Below are 24293 nucleotides of genomic sequence, written 5' to 3' on the forward strand. Positions count from 1 at the left end.
CCTGGGTTGGGAAGGTCCCCTGGAGAAGGAAATGGCAACCCACTCCAGTATACCTCCCTGGCAAATCCCATGGACAGAGGAGCCTGGCAGGCTACAGTCCACGGGGATGCAAAAGAGTCGGACATGACTTAGTGACTAAAGAACAACAACAAGGCCCACCTGACCAAAGCAATGTCAAGGTAGACCACTGCTGCTGCTGCTGCTGCTGCTAAGTCGCTTCAGTCGTGTCCGACTCTGTGCGACCCCATAGACGGCAACCCACCAGGCTCCCCCATCCCTGGGATTCTCCAGGCAAGAACACTGGAGTGGGTTGCCATTTCCTTCTCCAGTGCATGAAAGTGAAAAGTGAAAGTGAAGTCGCTCAGTCGTGTCCGACCCTCAGCGACCCCATGGACTGCAGCCCACCAGGCTCCTCCGTCCATGGGAGTTTCCAAGCAAGAGTACTAGAGTGGGTTGCCATTGCTTTCTCCGAGGTAGACCCACAGAGCCCTGCAAATCCTGATGGGCAATAGTCAGTGACCTTGGGGCTTATAGGGGCTGCCAAAGCTGCAAACTGTAGTGGGTGGTGCTGCCTGCTATTAATTAAGCTGACCCAGACGATGTTTTAGATGTTAGACCATTTTTGATCTACAAAAATTGCAGCCGTCATTTTCATTTCATTAGCCGCTCAACTAATATTAAGTTTATTTTTTGGTATCTTTAAGGGAAATTCCTTAGCGAACTGGAGAAGGTTTCACAGGGAAGGTGGATTTTGGAGCCTGGGAAGCAGAAAGAGAGGATCGAGGGTCAGGAAAGTGGATAGGAACATCACAAATTAAGGGTATCAGAGACCCCTGGGAATGAGACTGTGTAGAAGATAAAAGTGTGACTCAAAGGACTGATGTCTCTTTTCTGTGAATTTTCATGAACTGAAGCAGATGCCCCAGGTCCCCTGCATGAAACAGAAAACTGTAGTGCAACAAAAATGATGAATCAGGGCAGCACTGGCTCCCATCTCTGCCCAAAGTACATGCATCTGGATCAGGGTTTTCACCTCACAATAGAAGCTCATGAGGGTTGAAATACTGGCTCATTTGGGGATTTAGTACTGAAAACTTCAGTCCAACATGGTGGTCAGTATCTGCTCTGCCAGCATAGACTTAAAAGTGGCCCTGAAGTTCATTATTTTAAATGGTTGCTAAGGGGATGATTATAGGGATTTTGCCACACTTGGAGCAGAGTCATCCCAGAGCACTGGGATAAATATATAGTGAAGGAAAGTGTGCTTCCTTTTAAAATTATAGATATGGTATAACAATGTTAGAGAATTCAGCCACAGAGGGGGAAACCCCACCCTAACAAAACAGCTCTGAATATTTACACAGGTCTTCCAACTCCGTGACCATGTGCCTTCATATTTTCACACAGTTGCAGTCACACGCTTTTCTCATTTTACATCTCAGCTTTGCTAATTATTGTTTAGAATGGTTGCATACTAGTCCCTGGAGTGGTTGTACTGTAATTTGTCTATTTAGTCCCCCATTTTCAAACATTTCAGGTTGCTTTCCAATTTCTTTCTTGCAGGGAAAAGCAAGCTTTAAATCTCATGGTCTGAAAAGAGTTTTCTGTCTGTATTTTAGTTTCTTCTAAGTAAGTGATCCTGCCAACTGACTTCCCTGTGTCAGCAGAGAAATCTATTTCTCTATTTTACTGGTATTTGAAGGGATAATGGGTTAGCAAAGCACTTAGCACAGTGCTGGGGAAATAATGAGTGCTATAGAAATGTGAACTCTGATGGTCATGAGTCAGTGTCTTTCAGAAAAGGTATCAGAAAAAGACCTGCAAATAAAAACATAGTTGGGAAGATGTTGGATTGCCTACAGGGAATTAGGATCAGTGAATGGGGAGGAGCCAATGGGAGGCTGGTGACAGAATCAGGGCCCATGTCATGCCAAAGGACTGTCTGATTTCTGGATATCTCTGCTGGTACTGCTGCCGCCAGTGACTCTAGACCTGGTTGCCAGCACCTCATCCCCAGGAAGAGTTCTAGATAGCCCTCGTGTTTTTGCTTCATCCGATTAAGATTCAAAGATCTGAATGGGGAGACCCAGATAGCTGAGTCTAAGTCATGGGCATCTGTAGCAGAAGATAGGGCCCTGGCTTCTACCAAAGGTCTGACAATGAAGAGAGTGCTCACAAATGGAAGGCCGTCTGAGTGCAAGGGAACCAACTGGCAAATATCTTTCCCTGCTCACCCACAATATGGCTCCGTCAATAAAGGAGATGTCAACGCAACTCGTTGCTGGAAGATAGAGATGGGGTCGGGGTGAAAAATGGTACGTTCTTATGCAAAGTCACTAATAATTAGGAATTTTAAGTCATTCTCAAACATGAACAATACTGACTTAGGAAGCTAGGAAATAGACAAATTAAGAGAAATAGATTGCAATAGAATTACAAAATTCACTTAAAACACTCTGGTGATTGACCCATTGCTTTAGGATGAAGTCCAAAATCCTTTCCCTGACCCATAAGACCTAGAATGATCTACCCCTGCCTTTGTATAGCTAGATCCCTCTCTCTACCTTTTAACTCCACTTCTGGGCTTTCTTTTTGAGCCCTCATTTCTGGCTTGTCACGCTGCTCCTTCTGCCTGGAAGGATCCCCTTTCGGTCCAAACAGCTCCCACGCCATCTAACACTGTGCTTCTAATCTCAGCCGAATCATCCTCTGTTCTAGGCAAGCCTTCCCTAACCCTCAGAATAGGATGGGACCCTGATACATATGCACCCAGGGCAGCCTGTCCTTTGACTCACTTATTGTGCTTGTTATACCTGTTAGGCTGTAAGTTCTGGGAGTGTGCAAACCTCATTCATTTAGCACTGTTTCTCCAGTCCCTAGGCTTATGGTAAAGAACCCGCCAGTGGTGCTCATGGTAAAGAACCCGCCTGCCGAGGCAGGAGACCGAAGAGATGAGGGTTAGATCCCTGGGTCAGGAAGATCCCCTGGAGGAGGGCATGGCAACCCACTCCAGTATTCTTGCCTGAAGAATCAGAGGAGCCTGATGGGCTACAGTTCATAGGGTCACAAAGAGTCAAACACAAGTTAGCAACTAGGCAAGCATGTGGCTAAAACAATGAGCAACTGAGCAAGTACCTAAAACAGTGCAGAAAGCTGACAATAAATATCTGTAGAATAAATTGAATGAGTAAATGTAAATGTTTATGATTTCTTTAAACATAGGCGTAAACATACAGACTATATAATTTTTTTAAATATTTTGAAGGAATTTTAGATTTACAAAGATAGTGGAGAGTTCTTGTAAACCTTTTAACCAGCTTCCTCTAATGTTAACATCTGACATATCCATAGCACATTTATCGAAACTGAGAAATTACCATTGATACAATACTAGTAAGTGAACTACAGACTTTATCAGATTTCACCAGTTTTCCTTTTTTGGTTTCAGACTCCAATCCAGAATAACATCTTACATTTAATTAGTGTGTCTTCTTGGTCTCAGTCCAGAATTTTTCCCCCTTTTTTCTCTTGACTTTTATGGACTTGACACTTTTAAGCAATAGTGGTCAGCTATTTTGCCAAATGTCCCTTAATTTGGGTTTATCTCACATTTTATGATGATTTCTGGAGTTATGGATTTGCGGGAAGTATACCACAGAGGTGATGTACCTTTTTCACCTCATATTAGGGAGATACAAAACGTTGATATGTCTTATTACAAAAATGTTAACCTTAGTCCCTTAGTTCAGTGGTGTCTCTGTAAAGTTACCATATGAATTTACAGTTTTTTCCTTCCCATTCAGGTAGAGACATGTCATTAAGTTGAACTCACATTCAAAGGGAGAGGAGTGAAGTTCTACCTCCCAGGGACAGAAGAATCAAATGATTTGTGGACACATGTTGACGTCACAGTCATTTATTTGGGGGGAGATACTTTGAGTCTATGCTACCATTCAGTTTTTTTTTTAAATTTCACCCACTAATTTTAGCATTGCTCAGGGATCTTACCTGCCCTGTAGCAATTATTATTGCAGTGTTCTGGTGTTCTTGGGCTCCCTTTTGTATAAAGAATGCAAATTCTTGTTCATAAACTCATTTGAAATTTAATTTTTTAATCAACTAAAGACGTTGTTCTTGTGGCAAAAAGTATTCATTTTGGAGGCATGAGTATTTTGAATATTACGTTTTTCCCCCCTTTTTAAGCCTTAATTTTGAAGTCAAACCACAATCCTTAATTTATAAGAAAAGGTCTCAATTTTAAGCCCAGATATTTCTTATGAAACTTAAGACAGGAGAGTTAAAAGAACCAGAAGAGGTGCTATCCACAAAATGGGATGATTAAATACTTTTAGGCAGAAATTAATAAGACATAGAGAAGCTTTTTAGCTATCAGTTTCATCAGCAAATGTTATAACTCCTGGAGTCTTAGATGCTGCTTAAAAGATGAAGCCCTTATCCTTCACTTATTTTCTCTCTGGCAGCATGAAGCACATTTCACAGTCAATTCTCTCAAAAGAGACAAAGATGGGGAGAGAATGGGGGAGCAGAAAACTATATAAATGGTAAAGCTCCTTCAAAGAGGAGAGATTGGTATTATTATTATTATTTCAACTGCTCAATACAAAAAAGCAAAAACTTGGCAACACAATATTGCCTTGTTTCTTGGAACAAAAGTAGGGAATAACTTTGTCTCCATCTGCTAGGGACACCGAAAACAGGCCGACTCTTTACTGAGTGTGTAATCTCCATGGGAAGTGGGATAGAATGAGGTGGAAGCCACACCAGAAAGAATCCTGAATTTGACGTTTTAAAAAACAACAGGGGCTCTGGAAGAACTTCAAAATCAAGAGAAGAAAACCACAGTGTTGTCTGAACACTGAATTGGTATTGTTAGATATTCAGGGGATGAGAAACAGGCAGATAGGAAGTGATTCAAAGGATCAGGAGAAAGGTTATTCTGTGACTAAAAATTTTTTCTTTAAAAAGAAATCTTTTCATAACAAATACCTCCTAACAGGATTGTGGAACCTTGACTCTTGACTCTGGGCTGCACCCTGCGTTCCAGATGACTTGTAAAGCAATGATTTATTGGTCCCGGAGCCAGTGAGCTTGGGAGCAGTTCAATAAGACAGTGTGGTCTGTGGATCCTGAATCATTATTCTACCTGGCAACCTTATGACAGCTGCTGAATCCTGGAGGGGGCCAGGAGGAAATGATGTTGATTTATAGAGAGGTGAAATTGTTTGTCAATGAAAATATAATTGTGCTTCTTTCAGGCTCATACATCTATAGGAAACCAGATTATCCAGTACTGATCATTTAACATAGACGAAAATTTGGAAAAAGGAACATTGCTTTGCATTTTCTTAAGAACTTGTGCTTGTTGTTAAATATTTTACCACGGTTCTATTAATATACTTTTTATAAGACAATTGGTGTAACCTTCTCCTTTATAGTTTATAACCTTCTCTGAAATGTCAACAAATTAGTACCCTGTTGGTGAGTGTGATACACAATGTGTATATCATTTATCTTTAAAGGAATGGTTCTGTATTTCATAAATAACCATAATACCTCCATATATGTACATATGACAGGTGACATACATCATTTCATTTGTTCTTTATAACAATAGTATGTGTACGCACATTTTGAAAGATAAGGAAACTGAGACTCAGAGGCTTTAAGTAACTTGGATAAAGTTAACCAGATAATAACAGAGCTGGTAGCCAAAGACTAGAATGTGGCCCCTTGACCACTCTTTCCACTGCACTGGCTCCTCTGGATAGAGAGTCTTGTCCCGCCAGCCTCCAATGACCCACTGAACAATAAAAGGAGTACATGCATTGCAAAGTTCAGCAGGATCAATCAAAAGCAATTTTATTTTCTCTACATTAAGCATCAAAAAATTAGAAGTCATCCAGGCTTGAATCTCAGATAGACCGATAATAAGTTATGATCAAATAGAGGCCTCTTAGGAAGATGCTCTCAGCTCTGGGTGACAGACACATAAATAGTAAAACCCCATCATAAAATTATTCTGCCCAGGAGGACTGGAGATGGGGTTGTTTGGAGAAAGTAGAAACGATGGGCCAATGGACTCCAGAGTCCAGAGGTTCAAAGCCAGAGCAGAAAGAGCCTTGTGTGAGGTTCAGAACTTGGGAGCAGATTTCAACCAGCAGAGAATGTAATTACCTGAGTTGGAAGTGGGCTGCAATTTACCTTCTCCAAGAGTGCACAGTCTTTGGTTACTAAAAAGGTGTTTGTATTCAGTACAGTAATTGGAGTTCAGTACAAAAAATGGATTTTCTCATCCTTGTAGTGGACTTTAAAATCTAAATGTGGCTTGGACTACAATGTTTTTCAATCATACTATTAAAGATACACACACATATTCCAATGGTATATATTCTTGACCTTATATTCAGTAAATTAATGTTGGATAGAATACTTGATAAAGGTACCAATTTCATTTGAATTAAGCCAGATATCTGAAGTTGCTTGTCAGAGTAATAATGACAAGATTTAAGCAATTCCAATCAGAAACAACCCTTATTAAAAATAAAGTTTGGTGGATAAAGTGAATGGTGTAACCAAACTGTAGTAATTATGTACACCTACATGTTCAGTGTTTGTAAACTAGTCTTCCAAGTACTTTCAAATGTACAAAGGAACTTGTATTTATTGAAGGCCTTTATCAAAGATGAACTCAAGATGCTGGTAAGGCACATGCCTTATTTAAAATGTGAATATTTAGTATTCCACATTAGTAAAGAAACTACAGCTTAGGGGTCAACTGAGTCCCAGGGGCCTGACAATAATTCTGGGTTCTAAAATCAGTATCTCACCCAGTGCTGTGAGTTCACATAGCTTTTGCTTGTGGCCCCTGGTTTTAGATCCCCTCCCATAATGGAGTTACCATTTCCAGGGAGGTTGCCAGGGAGGTCCCTGAATGCCAATCCCTGGTTGGCTAACTCCCTGACTGGGCTTCCTTGGGAAACAGAGAGCAGAAGGAGACTAACACCTCTGCTAGGATTCATGGGGTGCTCAGATTCCCCTCTCCCCAAGACTAATGGAGCCTGGAACCATTCAACTCATTTCCGAGTCCTTGCTTTCTCTGCTTGCACAAAGCAGACATTTAAACAGTTAAGGATGTAAGAAGTTACCGGAGGAAAATGTAACATTGAATATTTCTGAGAACTTAGAGTAGTTCTAAAGCAAGTCAGTGAATAAGAAGATCATTTCACAGTAAAGAGAGAATGCATCCTGTAGTATTCATGATATTTCTCTCTGAGGCTTTCTTTTGAATCCTCATTATCAGAATTTATTGAACGTTCACAGTCAGTCCTAAGTGAGGGGCAGGGGAAGCCTTGGGACCTCTACTCAAAACTGAGGCCTGTGGTCTGCTTGCTGATTGGCAGTCCTGGGGATGTTCTCTGAAGAATTTTGCAGTGCCCTGTGGTGTGAGACCACTCACATCGTCAGCTTAAAATGCCAGTCAGGGCAAACAGAAGCCTGCACTACTGGTCTGGGTGCAACTGGAAGGAGGGGAAATGGGGCTCAAATGTAAATGCTGTCCTTAGATACAGTATTATTGGGAAAACTCCAGAAAAACTCATTTTCAACAGGGTTTTATGTGAAAGTTGTTTTCCCCTGCTTCCTGAGACCTGTCCAAATGAATTTCGGAAAACTTGGAGAGATATTTGCCTATCACCCTGATATAGGAGAACATCATTCGTCTTTTGCAGATAATGACAGCTAGCTGTGTTTCCAGTCGGCTCTGATTCCGCATTTTCTGCAGCATAAAGAAAAACATCTCATTCCTTTTATAGAAATGCAATCCCCTGAGGTTGGCTCTTAAAAGCTGTTTTCATCCATGGATGTTGCTGCTGCCAAATTCTTCAACTCTCAAACTACCATTATGCATTTTCTCTCGGACAGGGAATTTTAGGATCATCCCTCCTGACCCCATAATGAAGCCATTTATTTCTCCCTGAGTTGGAAGATTCATTTGTTTTTTTCCTAGTTTCTCCTTGGCAATTATCTCTATTGCTACCCAGAATCTGCCCAATCGTTTTTGATAACATCCTGTGATTACAGCCAATTGGCTCATGTTGAAAGCTAAAGAAAAGTTAACCAGGCACAGAAATATCACTCTTGGATTAAAGAAGGCCAACTTTCAGTTGGCTTGTGCTTGAGAGATTTTTGATGGGGAATGGTGGATGTTAACCTGATACTGAGTTCAGTTAAGAAAAAAAAGCGCCAGTGCTCAAAATAGGGCTGAGTACCATATGGTAGTTCCTTACAGCAGACCAAAGGACAAGATCAGCCTGCAAATGAGGTCAAAGAATGTCTTCCTGATTTTCAAATATTGTCCCAATTATTATACTAGGCAGCATTTCAGAAGATAAAGACTAGGGAATCTTAATCATGATGATGAAGATAATAATAATAGTAGCCACTGCTTATTTAGCTGAGTCAGCTGCATTTATTAACTCACTTTATTCTTTCCACACCCCTCAGAGGGAGGGAGGTTACGTTAATTTCTCAAGATCATCCAGCTCGTAAGTAGCAGAGTAAGGATTTGAACTTGGATCAGAATGCTTGAGTTATTGTATTCCCAGCCCTGTGCTTGGCATTGGCAGGGAATATGAGAGTTAACAGTCTGGTTTGAAATAGAAAATACACCAGGAATTCTTAAAGGGCAATGACCATCACTTACAATTACATGTCTCAGTACTTAATCTTCTGTAACTAGCCAATAATTTTTTTATATTAGATTGTCCCTGTTCAAATTACTAGTGTGGTTTCTGTCTCCCAATTGGACCAATGGCAAGAGACATACACACCCACAGGAGCCCAGAGATGATGAGAAGAATTAAGAAGGCAATATTTGAAGCTTGGAGCCCCTGCTTTTTAGCTGTAAAACCTCAGGCAAGTCACTTACCCTCTCAGCCTGTTTCCTCATTCGAAATGTATGAATGAAATACCTACCTCAGAGGAATGTTGGCCAAAAAAGTGAAATAGTGTGAGCAGTGGTTTGCACACAAAAAGGTCTCCTGTAACAATGAGAAAACAACATCAAGAGTGATAAAAAGGCTTAGAAACAATGCTATTAAAATTCGCGTTGATTACAAATGAGGCATACCATCACCCCCAGTTGTTTTCAGTACAAATCTTTGCTTTCAGGCTGGTTTTTGGACCTGCGAATCTGCCTATTATTTCAACGCCTCTGTGTCTCCTTTGACAATGCTAAAAACCATGTGATGGGCTGCTTTATCACTGTGATATGATGTTGTGAGTGCTTCATTTTTCTGACCAGATGATACATTTCTGAAGGAAGGAAGTGACAAAATTTATTTCTTGGTTCTTAGCTCTCATTTCCCCCCCATTTTTACAAATTGAATTATTGTTGATTTACAATATGTGTTAGTTTTATGTGTACAGCACAGTGATTCAGGTTTTTTTTTGCAAATTATATTCCATTATAGGTTATTACAAGATGTTGGGCATAATTCCCTATTTTTTTTTTTTTTTTGAAGGTTGCTCAGTCGTGTCTGACTCTTTGTGACCCCATGGACTATACAGTCCATGGAATTCCCCAGGCCAGAATACTGGAGTGGGTAGCCTTTCCCTTCTCCAAGGGATCTTCCCAAGCCAGGGATCAAACCCAGGTCTCCTGCATTGCAGGCGGATTCTTTACCAGCTAAGGCATAAAGGAAGCCCATAATTCCCTATGCTATACAGTAAATCCTCATTGGGTCAGTTATAATGCCTTGTGCACACCAATTCACATGCAGTGAATGATTTTTAATAGTTTGCTTTTCTGTTTAAGGGTCTCTTTCTCAAATATCTTTCCCATTGTGGTGCAACACTGACTAAATTCCACCATTTTTGTGTTTTTGGATAAATACTACTCCCTTTAGATATTCTTTTAAGAATAGATTTATTCCAGGAAATTATCTGAAGGTCCAGGGTCTAAGACTCTGCACTCCCAGTGCAGGGCACCCAGGTTCGATCCCTGGTCAGGGAACTAGATCTCACAGGCCACAAGGAAGCGTTTGAATGCTGCAACTAAAAGATCCTGATGCTTCAAACAGAGACCAAAGATCCTGAGTGCTGCAACTAAGACCCAGTGTGGCCAAATAAATAAATAATAAATATTTTTTAATGGATTTATTCCTCTAAGATCCAACATGTGAAGATGTTATTATCATTCATTTGTTGCTGTTGTTTTTCAGTTGCTAAGTCACATCTGACTGTTTGCGACCCCATGGACTGCAGCACACCAGGCTTCCCTATCCTTCACTGTCTCCTGGAGTTTGCTCAAACTCATGTCCATTGAGTCGGTGATGCCATCCAACCATCTCATCCTCTGTTGTCCCCTTCTCCTCCTGCCTTCAATCTTTCCCAGCATCAGGGTCTTTTCCAATGAGTCAGTTCTTTGCATCAGGTGGCCAAAGTATTGGGGCTTCAGCTTCAGCATTGGTCCTTCCAATGAATATTCAGGACCAATTTCCTTTAGGATTGACTGGTTTTATCATTCATACCTTAGAGTAAATTAATACGATCTATCAGGTAATTTAGGAATAGGAAATGAGCAGATAGCAGGAACCATGTGAAGAGAAAGACTGCTGAAAGTTAGGGGAGGAGAGTAGGAAGGAAGGAGTAAGTGAACAACAGCCTAGTTTTCTGGTTCTGATCAGAGCTGGCGCTGCGCATTTGTTATTGTTCAGTTGCTCAGTTGTATTCAACTCTCTGCAACCGCATGAACTGCAGCACGCCAGGCCTCCCTGTCCCTCACCATCTCCTGGAGTTTGCCCAAGTTCATGTTCATTGCATTGGTGATACCGTCCAGCCATCTCATCCTCTGACACCTTTTCTCCTTCTGCCCTCAATCTTTCCCAGCATCAGAGACTTTTCCAATGAGTCGTCTGATCTCATCAGATGACCAAAATACTGGAGCTTCAACTACAGCACCAGTCCTTCCAGTGAATATTCAGGGTTGATCTCATTTAAGATTGACCGGTTTGATCTCCTTGCTGTCCAAGGGACTTTTAGGAGTCTTCTCCTGCACCAGTTTGAAGGCATCAATCACTACTTCCACCTTTTCCTCTTCTGTTTGCCATGCAGTAATGGGGCTGGATGCCATGATCTTCGTTTTTTAATATTTAGCCTTAAACCGGCTCTTTCACTCTCCTCCTTCACCCTCATCAAGAGGCTCTTTAGTTCCTCTTCACTTTCTGCCATTTGCTGCACATTGGATACGCACAAAAAAATATTCTCTTATTTTGCATATCCAGTCATTGGAGCAGAAAACAATCCACGGATTTGGAGATGATATGTTACAGTTTAAGTCAGACTTTGTAATTAGCTAGGTCTAGGTTGGAGATTTGGAGAAGGCAATGGCACCCCACTCCAGTACTCTTGCCTGGAAAATCCCATGGATGGAGGAGCCTGGTAGGCTGCAGTCCATGGGGTCGATAGGAGTCCGACATGACTGAGTGACTTCACTTTCACTTTTCACTTTCATGCACTGGAGAAGGAAATGGCAACCCACTCCAGTATTCTTGCCTGGAGAATCCCAGGGACGGGGAAGCCTGGTGGGCTGCTGTCTATGGGGCCGCACAGAGTTGGACACGACTGAAGTGACTTAGCAGGTTGGAGATTCACCTCTGTTATTGACTAGCTGTATGATGTTAGGTAAATAATTTTACCTCTCTGATCCTCAGTTTCCTCATCTATGAAATGCAAAGGGTGATGTTACCTATGTAGAAAATACCAGTTAGGATTTAAAGAGATAATGCGTGTGTGTGTTTAGCACAGAACCTAGCATACAGTTAATGCCAATAACTATTGTTGTTAATGTTACATATCACCCAGAGTCAGGCTAATGGAAAAAAGTTATCTCATTGTGGTATTATGAATCCAATTACAACCACAGGATAAAAACTACAGTGGTCAGGCTAGAATGGTGGTATTAGGTGTGGAACATTTCCCTAGAAATCTTAAGTCACTAAAACATTTTTTTTTAATGTTATTGAAATATGGTTGATTTACAATGTCGTGTTAATTTCTTTTGTACAGCAAAAAGATTCAATTATATATGTGTGTGTATGTGCATTCTTTTTTCATATTCTTTGCCATTGTGGTTTGTCAGGGGATATTAAATAGAATTCTTTGTGCTGTACAGTAGGGACAGTGCTTATTCTTCATCCATCTTATATGTAATGCTTGCCTCTGTTAATCCCAGACTCCCAATCCTGCCCTCCCCTCCCAGCCACACTCTTGGCAACCACAAGTCTGTTCTACATGTCTGTGAGTCTGCTTTTGTCTCATAGATACGGTGATTTGTATCATATTTTGATGCAACATGGAAGTGACATCATGGTATTTGTCTTTCTCTTTCTAAGTCACTAAATTCTAAATTTGGAAAATTTAGAATTTAATGGAAAGTTGATAAGGTAGCATAGTGAATTTCCATGTATCTTTTAACAGTGTCTCCTAATGGTAACACACTAAGACTGTTTTTAAATATGGGTTTAGGTATAACAGAATTCTCAGGCTAATAAATCTGGCTCTTTTCTCTTGCTCATGTCCCTTTCTAGTGTTTGTCTACAGATACCTAGTGTGGTAGAGGGAACGGTTATTCTCAGGTCTTCACTGCAGAGAGTATTTTCAGCAGTCACAGCCTTGTCATGGCCGCATTGGTTCTCAATCCCTCTACACACCTGATACCAAGACCCCACCCCCGGAATCACAATTTTATCATCTGAGTTGGTGCCCAGCACCAGTTTGTTTCTTTTAAGTCCCTAAGATAGTTGTGACATGCAGCCATGTTTAAGAACCACTGCTTCAGGGTATATTTTGAAATTCTCAATATGTAGTTTCACACCCAGGTTCTTTTTCTGCATCAGGCTGTTTCAATGAGCCCATTCATTGCCGCATGCAGCGCTGATGGCCCTGTCATTGCAAAGACTGGTAACTGTAGTATCACCTGCACTATATGAAACCTTCAAGTAATGCTGCAAAAGTTGAAAAACAGGAAACGCAGTCCCTTTGGAAATTGACACCCTCTTGGAAGAAGAGGGAACTGCAGTGTGAAAAAGGAGCTCAGCGAGGAAGCATGTGGGTACATTTATTCTATAAACTACCAATTATATTACTATATATATTTAAATTCAGTGTAGTCAAGGTTGACCTCACTGCCTGATTCACCTGTGCACTCTGGCTTGCCACTTCCTGGAGGAAATACTTCTGGGGGGAAACAAAGGGCAGTTGATTGTCTCAGTCATGCAGAGACACCTCCCACCTGTTCACATACCTGCCCAGGTGAGAGGATGTGGTTTAGAAAAAGAACTAATGGTTAAGGTCATGCACTCCTTTTACACAGCGTGCGAAAGCAACCCAAAGGAAGACTCGTAGGAATGTGTGCGCATGCGTCAAATCAGCGGCTTATTGGAATCTGATCTTTCCTTTTTTTAACTAGGAGCTAAAAGGAGGTGGATTTGGGTGTTTAACTCATTTCACACCTCCTGCCTTTTTTTTTTTTCCCTTCAGATCTACACAAATATACATGGGTATTATGCATATTAGGTATACATGTGTATTATGTAAACCTATCTATATTTATATATATACCTACTGTGGCTCACAAATCAAAATCAAAATAGTGAATAATGATACTTGTTTAGTGATTACCATTTTCTGAGCACATTTTATGCCCTAGGGTCTTTACACACATTTAGTTCTCACAATAATCCCATGAAATAGTTACTATCTCCATTTTATAGATTTGAAACTTCCCAAGACCACCAGAGGAGGAGTTATTTAAACTTAGGTTTATTTTACAAACTTTCCCCTTTTTAAAAAAATCGAAACGGAGTGTATTTACAATATTGTGTTAGTTTCAGTTTTACAGCAAAGTGATTTGTTTATACATATATGTGTATATCCCTATAGTCTCCTTTTTTTATTCTTTTCCATTATAGTTTATTAAAAGATGTTGACTATAGTTCCCTGTGCTATACACTAAATCCTTGTTGTTTACCTATTTTATATATGTATGGTACATCTGTTAATTTCAAGCTTCTAAGTTTTCCCTCTCCCCCTTCCTCTTTGGTAACTGTAAGTTTGTTTTCTATGTTGTGAGTCTGTTTCTTTTTTGTAATTAAGTTCATTTGTACCATTTTTTAGATTCTATATATAAATGATATCACATTTGTGTTTCTGTATCTGACTTACTTCACTTAGTATGATCATCTCTAAGTTCACCCATGTTGCTGCAAATGGCATTATTTCATTCTTTTTCATGACGGAGTAACATTCCATATATCTATATCTATATCAGCACTTCTTTATCCATCTTTATCCTAACTGTTGATGGACACTTAGGTTGCTTCCTTGTTCAGTTCAGTTCAGTTCAGTGGCTCAGTCGTGTCTGACTCTTTGCGACCCCATGAACCGCAGCACGCCAGGCCTCCCTGTCCATCACCAACTCCCTGAGTCTACCCAAACCCATGTCCATATAGTTGGTGATGCCATCCAACCATCTCATCCTCTGTCGTCCCCTTCTCCTCCTGCCTTCAATCTTTCCCAGCATCACGGTCTTTTCAAATGAGTCAGCTCTCTGCATCAGGTGGCCAAAATATTGGAGCTTCAGCTTCAACATCAGTCCTTCCAATGAACACCCAGGACTGATCTCCTTGTATTGGCTATTAAAAAAAAAATGTTTATTTATTTGGCTGTGCAGGATCTTCGTTGCAGCATGCAAAATTAGTTGCCACATGTGGGATTTAGTTCCCTGACCATGGAGGGAACATCAGTCGTCTGTACTGGGAGCTTGAAGTCCTAGCCACTGGACCACCAAGGGAAGTCCTGTCCATGTCTTGGCTATTATAAAATGCTTCTGTGAACATTTGGATGTGGGTATCTTTTGAATTAGAATTTTCATCTTTTCCAGATATATGCTCAGCAGTGGGATTGCTGGACCATACAGTAACTCTGTTTTCAGTTTTTAAGGAACCTCCAACAGTTTTCCATGGTGACTGCACCAATTTACATTCCCACCAACAGTGTAGGAGGGTTCCCTTTTTTCTATATCCTTTCCAGCATTTATTGTTTGTAGACTTTAAAAAAAATAATAAATTTAGTTAGTTATGTCTGGCTGTGCTGGGTCTTCACTGTTGCGAGAGGGCTTTCTCTAGTTGTGGTGTCCGGGGCTACTCTTCACTGCAGTGCACAGAATTCTCATTGCTGTGGCTTCTTTGTCTCTCAGCACATGCTCTAGGGCACACAGACTTCAGTAGTTACGGCAGGAGGACTCAGGAGTTGCAGTTCCCAGGCTCTAGAGTGCAGGCTCAGTAGTTGTGGCACACGGGATCTTCTCAGACCAGGGATCGAACCCGTGTCTCCTGCACTGGCAGGAGGATTCTTTACCTCTGGGTCACCAGGGAACCCCTATTGTTCGTAGACTTTTTGAAGATGGCCATTCTGACCACTGTGAGGTGGTACCTCCTTGTAGTTTTGGTTTGCATTTCTTTAATAATTGAGTATCTTTTCATGTGCCTGTTGGCCATCTGTATGTTTTTTTTTTGGAGAAATGCCTAGTTAGTCCTTCTAAAAAAATGTTTTTACATTTATTTTTACTTGGAGGAAAAAAAAATTTTGTTTACAATATTGTGTTGGTTTCTGCCTTACAACAATATGAGTCAACCATAAGTATACATACTTTTTCCCTCCTGAACCTTCCCCCGACCCCACCCCATGCCATCCTTGTAGGTCATCACAGAGCACCAGGGTGAGCTCCCTGTGCTATGCAGCACCTTCCCATTAGCTGTCTATTTTATACATGGCAGTGTACATATTCCAATGCTATTCTCTCAATTCGTCCCACCCTCTTCTGCCCATTTTTTGATTGGGTTTTTTGTTTTTTTGTTGTTGGGTTGTATGAGCTCTTTGACAATTTTGTAAATTAAGTCCTTGTTGGTCTCATTGTAAACATTTTCTCCCAGTCTGTAGGTTGTCTTTCTTTCTTCTCTCTCTCTTTTTTTCTTTTTTCTTTTGGCCATACGGAGCAGCTTATGGGATCTTAGTTCCTCAGCCAGGGATTGAACCTGGGCCCATGGTATCTTTTCATTTTGTTTATGGTTTCTTTTGCTATGAAAAAGTTTCTAAGTTTGATTAGGTCTCAGGTGGCGCAGTGGTAAAGAATCCACCTGCCAACACAAGAGACACAGGAGATGCAGTTTTGGCCCTTGAGTCAGGAAGATCCCCTAGAGGAGAAAATGGCAACCCACTTCACTATTCTTTCCTGAAAAATTCCATGGACAGAGGAGCCTGGGGGCTATAGTCCATGGGGTCCAAAGAGGCAGACGCTACTGAGCACACAGCACATTTATTCTTTGTTTTTATTTCTATTGCCTTTGGAAACTCACCTAAGAAAATATTGCTATGATTTATGTCAGAGAATGGCAAACCTTACACGTCCAGGGTCTCAGCTTTTCTGACTTCCTATTTTGCTTTCTTTGTTATTTAGTTGCTCAGTTGTGTCCGGCTGTTTGTGACCCCATGGACTGTAGTCTGCCAGGCTCTTCTGTCCATGGGATTTCCCAGACAAAAATATTGGAGTGGAATTTTGCTTCCTCGCACAGATGTTTGTCAGAGGTTCCGTGTGTGTGTGTGTGTGTGTGTGTGTATGTAAAGTGTAAGGGATGGGGGAACTTGTCACATGATTACTATAAAGAAATGAAAGGCAGAAGTCTTGGTTTATCATCATGATTTGGTGGAAAGCTTTGACATGTTACTTGGTATTTTCTATGTTGTAAAAAATATACGTATGGTTGATTCATGTTGATGTTTGACAGAAACCAACACAATTCTGTAAAGAAATTATCCTTCAATTAAAAATAAATAACTTTTTTTTAAGTGGGTAATATGGATCCAATCTCAAAAACAAAGATTTTTGTGGATCAAATGTGATCCCAGTCAATGAAGATTTACCTAGCTAAAATTTTGGAGAGATTTCTCAGGTTCTTTACCAAGAAAAGAAAACAAGACATTTCCCCATCACAAATAGCAAATGTGAAATTAGCTATTGAAACTAGAAAGGATTGTTGCAAGGGACAGACACCCGTGAAACCAGCTGAAAGGAAGAGAGAGAAGATATGAGGAGAGGCAGAGGTGTCTAGCTGAACCCAGAATGACGCAGTGGGCTATCAGGAGAGAACATATCCACCATATCCCTAGCTCTTAGAACAATGCCTAATTCAGAGTTAGGGTTCCATACATATTTGTTGAATGGGAGAGTGAATGAATTTCTAAATTTCTAGGGGACAGAATCCGATTTGCTCAGCTTGGATCCAATCAGTTTTGGCCAAGGGGCAGGATTATATGGGGCCGTGGTCGGGGAAGGGCATATAGTTCTCAGAGAAGAGGACCGTGGATGGGGAAGACACTTCAAAGCATGGCTTTTACAGAAGTAATGAGTACCTTGCCTTGATGGAGCTGCTGGGCCCACCTTTCAAGGGACACGACATGCCCCTCTTTGGGAAAGCACTGTGGAACTGGGCAAGGTCGAGGTGGTTGAACAGAAAAATCTTGATCTTATTTTTATACTGTAGAATATTGGGATAATGGAAATATTCTGAGAATATGATGGAAATGCTTCTTTCTTTATGGAACTAACCTACCCTGTTGAAAGTTGTCTTGTTTACCTTTCAGTAGAGAGAATGTTACTAAGGCACTAGTTTATTGGGCCAAGGTTGAAGTGAGTATCTGAGTTTGATTGACAATTTGCAGATTTTGGTCAGACCTGGACAAATCACCTGAGTCTGGCCCTAGTGGGGAAAAGGCCCAGCTTCTAAGAGCCTAAGAGCCCATTGCTGGGACTTCCCTGGTAATCCAGTGGCTAAGAATCCACCTGCCAATGCAGGGGAAATGAGTTCAATCCCTGGTCTGGGAAGATTCCACATGCTGCTGGGCAAATAAGCCTGTGTGGCACAGCTACTGAGCCCAAGCTCTAGAGCCCAGGAGCTGCAATTACTGAAGCTGTGTGCCCTAGAGACTGTGCTCTGTAACAAGAGAAGCCACTGCAACGAAAAGCCTTCGAGTCTCAACCAGAGAAAACCCACGGCTTGCTGCAACTAGAGAGAACCTACATGCAGCAATGAAGACCCAGAGCAGTGAAAAAAAAAAAAAAAGAGAGAGACCCTTCCCAGTCTGGCCACTACCTACCTTCTTATTTCTTAGTTCATTTGTCTTTGTCCATCCCTCCCTTATCTTCAGCTTATTCACCGTTGCTCCAATCACACTAAATTCTCATTTTTCCCCAAGCATGCTTGTTCATTTACACCCCAGTGCCTTATCTTAAGACATCCCCTCTTCCTACATTTTCTTTTTCTTATCCTTTGGGTGAACACCTACTTACCTTCATACTTTGTCAGCCATAAAGTCTCTTCTGGCCTTCTCTCTGCATCCTCAAATTCCCCCACTCCTCACAGCCTCCTAGTTACATCTCCTGACACTTTCGCAGTAAGCATAAATATTTGACCAAGTTCAGTGGCACCTAATGTCTGGAGGTAGAAGTGAGCAACACAGATGGAAGCCACATCTGGGGAGATGGTTCTGGAAAGTGTGATGGTAGAAGCATTGGGTTCTTCTGAGTGGCAGCATTCCTAGTGTTCAGTCTCGAGCATCACAGAGGGTGCAGAAGTGAGGGGACCTCTAGAATAGTCCTGTGGTATGTGCAGTAAGATTATTTTTTCTGGATGTATGGCATCCAAACTTGATCATCCTGGAAATTCTGTCATCTGCCCAGTATTCTCTAGCAAATAGCTCTGTGCTTTGATTATGGAGGAGTCTGTTGTCTGCAACTAAAACCCCTCACTAATACTGCACTCCAGCACAGGTTCTAGATCTTAATAAACTTTGGGTTGCCAATGCTGTGGATATGGTAAGCACTCAATAGATGAATGGGAGAATGGATGGGTGTGTCTCAAAGCGAAGTCTCTAATTTTCTAGGTTGCAAGGTAGGAATGGGAAAACTCTTGGTGAAAGTAACATGGATTTGGAGAGACACAGGCTGAGTGGTAAGGGCACAAGGGAACCAGAAGGAGGCTGAGGAAAAGTAGTCTTCACTCCTGCCAGACGGAGCACTGGGGCGCTTTCATTTAGAGTAAGGTCATGCTGTGCTTCCCCATACCATATTGATTCAGTATCTCCAGCAGAAAAGTATCTGGTTAATTTCAAAGAAAATAACTAAACCTGATGCTCGATGGTGTGCTGACTAAACATGCCGTGGACTGACAGAATCATATTGAATGGCTGGGTTGGTGGTGCATCAATATACAGTCCCAGAGACTCAGCCAAGTAGAAGGGTGTGAATTGGAGATGAGATTGGGTCTGGGGAGTGCACCAAGCTTAGGGGTGCTGAGCAAGTCTTGAGGTGATGGGAGGAAATAAAAGGAAATTTGACTTTCACATCTTGTTTTCTCTTGTAATTGTGTGTGTGTGTGTGTATGAATACTTTGGCCACCTCATGTGAAGAATTGATTCATTGGAAAAGACTCTGATGCTAGGAGGGATTGGGGCAGGAGGAGAAGTGGACGACAGAGGATGACATGGCTGGATGGCATCACCGACTCAATGCATGTGAGTTTGGGTGAACTCCGGGAGCTGGTGATGGACACAGAGGCCTGGCATGCTGTGATTCATGGGGTCGCAAAGAATCGGACACAACTGAGTGACTGAACTAACTGTGTGGCAAAGAAATCCATTGTCAATATTTTTGCATGTTGTAACATATATTAATATATACATAGATGTAGCTATACAGATGTAACTGCTGTATGCTATGACACTAGTCACCTAATTCTCTGCTCCTCCCACCCCCAGTGCTCAGATGAGCCTCAGGAGAGACAGGTGACGTGGAGAATAGTGGGGAGTCCCTGGGCACCAGTGGTCAGTAGGATTCAGATCCTTTACAGCCGCTACCAACTGTTTCTGTCTATAGTACTTCAGTTGGGACTTCAGGCTTTTAAAAGGCATGTTTGAGAATAAATTGCTCTCACCATGGGAAATTACCTAAACTTAACAAAAGCTAAGTTACACATAACATTCTAGGCAGGTGTAAATTCAGTTTTGGATCTTTCCCCCTAACGCCCCCTCTCCCTCTGCTATCACAACTCTGGAAGACTCAGGGGCAAGGTGCATTGGCACTGTGGCCTCACAGTGGCAGGGGAAAGGGGTAAAAGGCTGTTGCCTGTTTGGAAACTAAGCTGGCTACAGAAACAATCCCTAAATTCAAAGCACAGTGTCTTGAGCAAAAGTTCTTCATCTAGGTAGTACATCAGAATCATCTATAGAACTTTCCCAAAATACAGACATCCCTGGACCCTCCCATAAGAAATCCAGTAGGTTTGGGTGGGGCCTGATCACCAGGATTTTGAAATAGCCCCATGAGTGATTCTGATATGTTCCCATTGACTGAGAACCACTGATTGATGCAGCAATCTTGGGCCTTACTTGATGACCATCCTTACGGACAGGGACAAGATCATGGAGCAAGGAATGAGGGGAGTCCAGTTGGCCATGCAATTCAGAGGAAGCAGTTACATTATGAAATCAGTCTATAGGTAACAGGATCCCTTGGAGCAGGTCAGGACACTAGGGAACTGAGTCTAGCCCTTACAGAAGGGAGATGGTCCCACACAGATTCAGGTTGAGATTCTTGGTCTCAGGCAGAATTCCAAATGATTGTCAGGTTACCCTGAGAAAGCCCCTCAGCTGGTTCCTCATACACAGGATCTGGGTAATTCCATGGGTAACTAACCACGGTAGTAACCATGGCTGGGACTGTGAAGTAGATTTGGGGAGTGGTCAAGAGTTCCAGAGTGAAGCACTGGGAGGAGGCCATCAATATCTGGGTCAGAGATGGATGGGGAAGTCCCAGGGCTTGTGGGTCAGACTCACTTGGGGGAGGAAGGAGGAGGAAAGAAGGCAAGACTGACATGAGCTGTAAATGGCTGGTCCAGGATGGCTTAGCTATTGCCTCAGCCAGCCTGTGCCTCCTCTGTAGGGCTGGATGGACCAATCCTGCAACTTGGAGTTTGATCCAGACTGTTCATTTAGAGGTCCATGCACTTCCAGGGATTTGTAAACTTTTTGACAGTTGTGAAAGTGTTAGTCGCTTAGTCATTGACTCTTTGCAACCCCATGGACTGTAGCCTGCCAGGCTCCTCTGTCCATGGAATTTTCCAGGCAAGGGCACTGGAGTGGATAGTCATTCCCTACTCCAGGAGATCTTCCCGACCCAGGGATCGAACCCAGGTCTCCTATATTGCAGGCAAATTCTTTACTGTCTGAGCCACGAGGGAAGTCCTCCACTTTGTAAACTTTTAAAATTATGAGAAAACTTGGTTCATCAGGAAAGTTGTAGAAGCCCTTCTGGCTACTCTGTTATGGGATTTCTGCTTGGCTGCAGATCTCCATGGCTTTCTTGCTTGCTTGCTTGTGCTGCTGCATTTCTGAAACCCATTTCTTTTGCTTGGAGGCTGCACCTTCTCTGCAAAGTGTGCTGGTTTCCCTACTTTCAGTCTTTTTCTCCAGGTCACAGGTGCTCTCTCTTTTTCAGCTCCTGCTGACTTGCCTCTTTGCTCACCCTGGTTGGCACTGACGGCTTGTACCACGTCTACATGAGATTTACACTGCTCCATGGTTCATTCCCAACTCCTGACTCTCTTCTCCATGGCAGGGACTGTTCATTTCACTGCTGAAACCCTCTTGTGTAGGAAGGAAAGGAAGTGGCTTCTTGGCATAGAGCTGCTAAAAAGACCCACTTTCTACACTTTAAGGTGAAAAACACATACTTGTTTCCTAATATTTCCATTTCTGGTCCCTGACTACATAGGGTTGTCAGATGTAGCAAATAAAAATACAGAACACTATGTTAAACCAGAATATTTAGGGCACACATTAAAGAATTATTGTTGTTTATCTAAAATAAAATATAATTGAGTATCCCAATCCCCATGACGGCAGCAAAGCAGCTGAACTTTAATTTTAGTCGAAAGAATACTGAGATATTGAGTTTTATACACACACACACACACACACAGGTGCATATACAACTTTACGAATCTGAAGGTACTAGGGCCAAGACTGCTATTTGTCATCCAACATCTGTTTTGTCTTTCTTTTAGTAATTGGCCTTCTGAATTTGTATTGAACACAGAAAAAGAAAGAAAGGAATACATTCCTCAGCTTCCTTTGCAGGTAGAAGTTGCCAGAGAGATCTGAGTGTAAGTGATGGGTAGAACTTCAGGGTCATGCCCTTATAGGGAAGGGGTATTTTCTCTACTCTCCTTTTTGTCTCATCGACTGGAAACATCTGTGTGGTGGCAGGAGCGAGGGCAGCTGTCTTGGGATAGGAGATAGACACTGCATATTGCATTTTGGAGGGCAACAAAATAGAAAGATGCCTGATATCACACTGGTCCTGCCAGCTTACATCCAGACTGTTATGCGAAAGAGAGATAATCTATCTATTTTAAGCTACCATGTTAATTTGGCGTTTGTAGGAGCAGCCTGTCATTCTAACTGCCATGAATATCATTATCAATGTTCTTGAGGACACTTTTAATAATTACAGGAGAACCAGATTTGAAGAGTGTCCTGTAAGCAACCATGTTTTCATTTCTCACAGCTTTCCCTGCTGCTTATTCAGAGCAACACACAGGACAAGGATAAGGCAGGGAAGTGGTTGTATCAGTGACTTTACACTGTGACTGAGACTGACCCCAGGGAGTGTTTTAAAATTTGTATTCAGTGGCTCCATCCTCCGGGATGCCCCTTTAGCAAGTCTGGCATGAGCCAGGGAGCCAGCATTTCTAAATTATCCCAAGACACTCTAATGCAGTCAGTTTTGGGGCTCTATTTTGAGAACCACTGGTCTATGCATGGAGCCCTCCACAGTGCTGGACTATTAGGAAACTCTTCAGTGAATTAACTCAGGGGAAATTCTTCAGTGAAATAACTCTTTGTGACCCCATGGACTATACAGTCCACAGAATTCTCTAGGCCAGAATGTTGGAGTGGGTAGCCTTTCCCTTCTCCAGGGGATCTTCCCAGCCGAGGGATCGAACCCAGGTCTCCTGCATTGCAGGCGGATTCTTTACCACCTGAGCTATCAGGGAAGCCAAAAGCTGTGCCCAACCTGGGGCTTGAACCCAGGAGCTCAGGGCTTGAACCCTGAGATTAAGAGTCTCGTGGTCTACCAACTGAGCTAGCCGGGCAAACTCGGGGAGCTTTTCAATTACTGTTGATGGTGGTGTTTAGCAGTCTAGAAACAGTGCCTTGAAATGAATACTTAGCAATATTTGATGGGACACTCAGTGAGAGGCAGACATTTAGAAAGTTATGAAGCTTTACTCTCGATGGCCTGTAAATATACATGCACAAATTCACATATACATGCACTCATTCGGTAGCAAGAAGTAATTAAATTATTTGGAGTGATGATTGAAAAGTAAATATTTTAAGGGGCAAGAGGGCAAAATTTAAACACTCTGCTCCTCATGCTCATTTCTGTAGTTCCCAATGTTGACTGAGGAGCAGGAGTAATTACAAGTGGTAATAATGCTTGATAATTATATATTTGCCTGTGTTTACACTGGCCGTGAAATAGGGGAACTCAGTTCATAAGTGAACCCTCGTGGGTATCCTTTTGCTAGAAGGCCGTCAAGAATGAAGTTCATCTCACACCCAAACAACAACTGGAGCTAATCGTGACACTAACCTCAGGAGGAGAACAATTAACGATAAACTTCCAGCCCAAGGGAGCAAGATGGGGACTGGAGAGAGGATAAAAGTGCCAACTAGTCGGATCAATAGCAGAGATTCTTTTGAGCATCTGTATTTGTGCAAGGACCCCGTGCTAAGTACTGTGGGAGGCAGGGAGGGGAGAGGAAGGGGCAGAGAGACAAGATGCAGGATCTTACAGTGTCACCTCTGATAGGAGAGTGCCTCTCTAAGCAATGTGGGATTCGTGCCAAGTCAGTACTTTGGGAGCTCCCTGATGAAGAAGATGGAGTGGATGGGGGCAGCCAGGAGAAACTTCTTCGAGTAGGCAGCATGCAGATGTCAGTCAAAAAATGAACCCTTCTGGGTATTGGAGGAACAGGAGTGATCAAGAAAGAGGGCCTCTTGTCAAGGAGCTCCCATTCTGGTGGAGGGAGATAGACCAGAAATGATGTTACTATGATTATTAGAGCATTATTAGGTATTATTAGATAGAA

At 42.1% G+C, this 24293-nt stretch overlaps 1 non-coding gene across 1 annotated transcript; it reads right to left on the reverse strand.

Annotated features, from left to right (window-relative positions):
• Positions 1–23204: 23204 nt before the first annotated feature.
• On the reverse strand, positions 23205–23291 carry TRNAK-CUU (transfer RNA lysine (anticodon CUU)). Its single transcript has one exon. It is a non-coding gene; the product is annotated as a tRNA-Lys (tRNA).
• Positions 23292–24293: the final 1002 nt, after the last annotated feature.

The sequence above is a fragment of the Bos javanicus genome, chromosome 15, assembly GCF_032452875.1.
Source record: "Bos javanicus breed banteng chromosome 15, ARS-OSU_banteng_1.0, whole genome shotgun sequence".
Taxonomy (NCBI): Eukaryota; Metazoa; Chordata; class Mammalia; order Artiodactyla; family Bovidae; genus Bos; species Bos javanicus.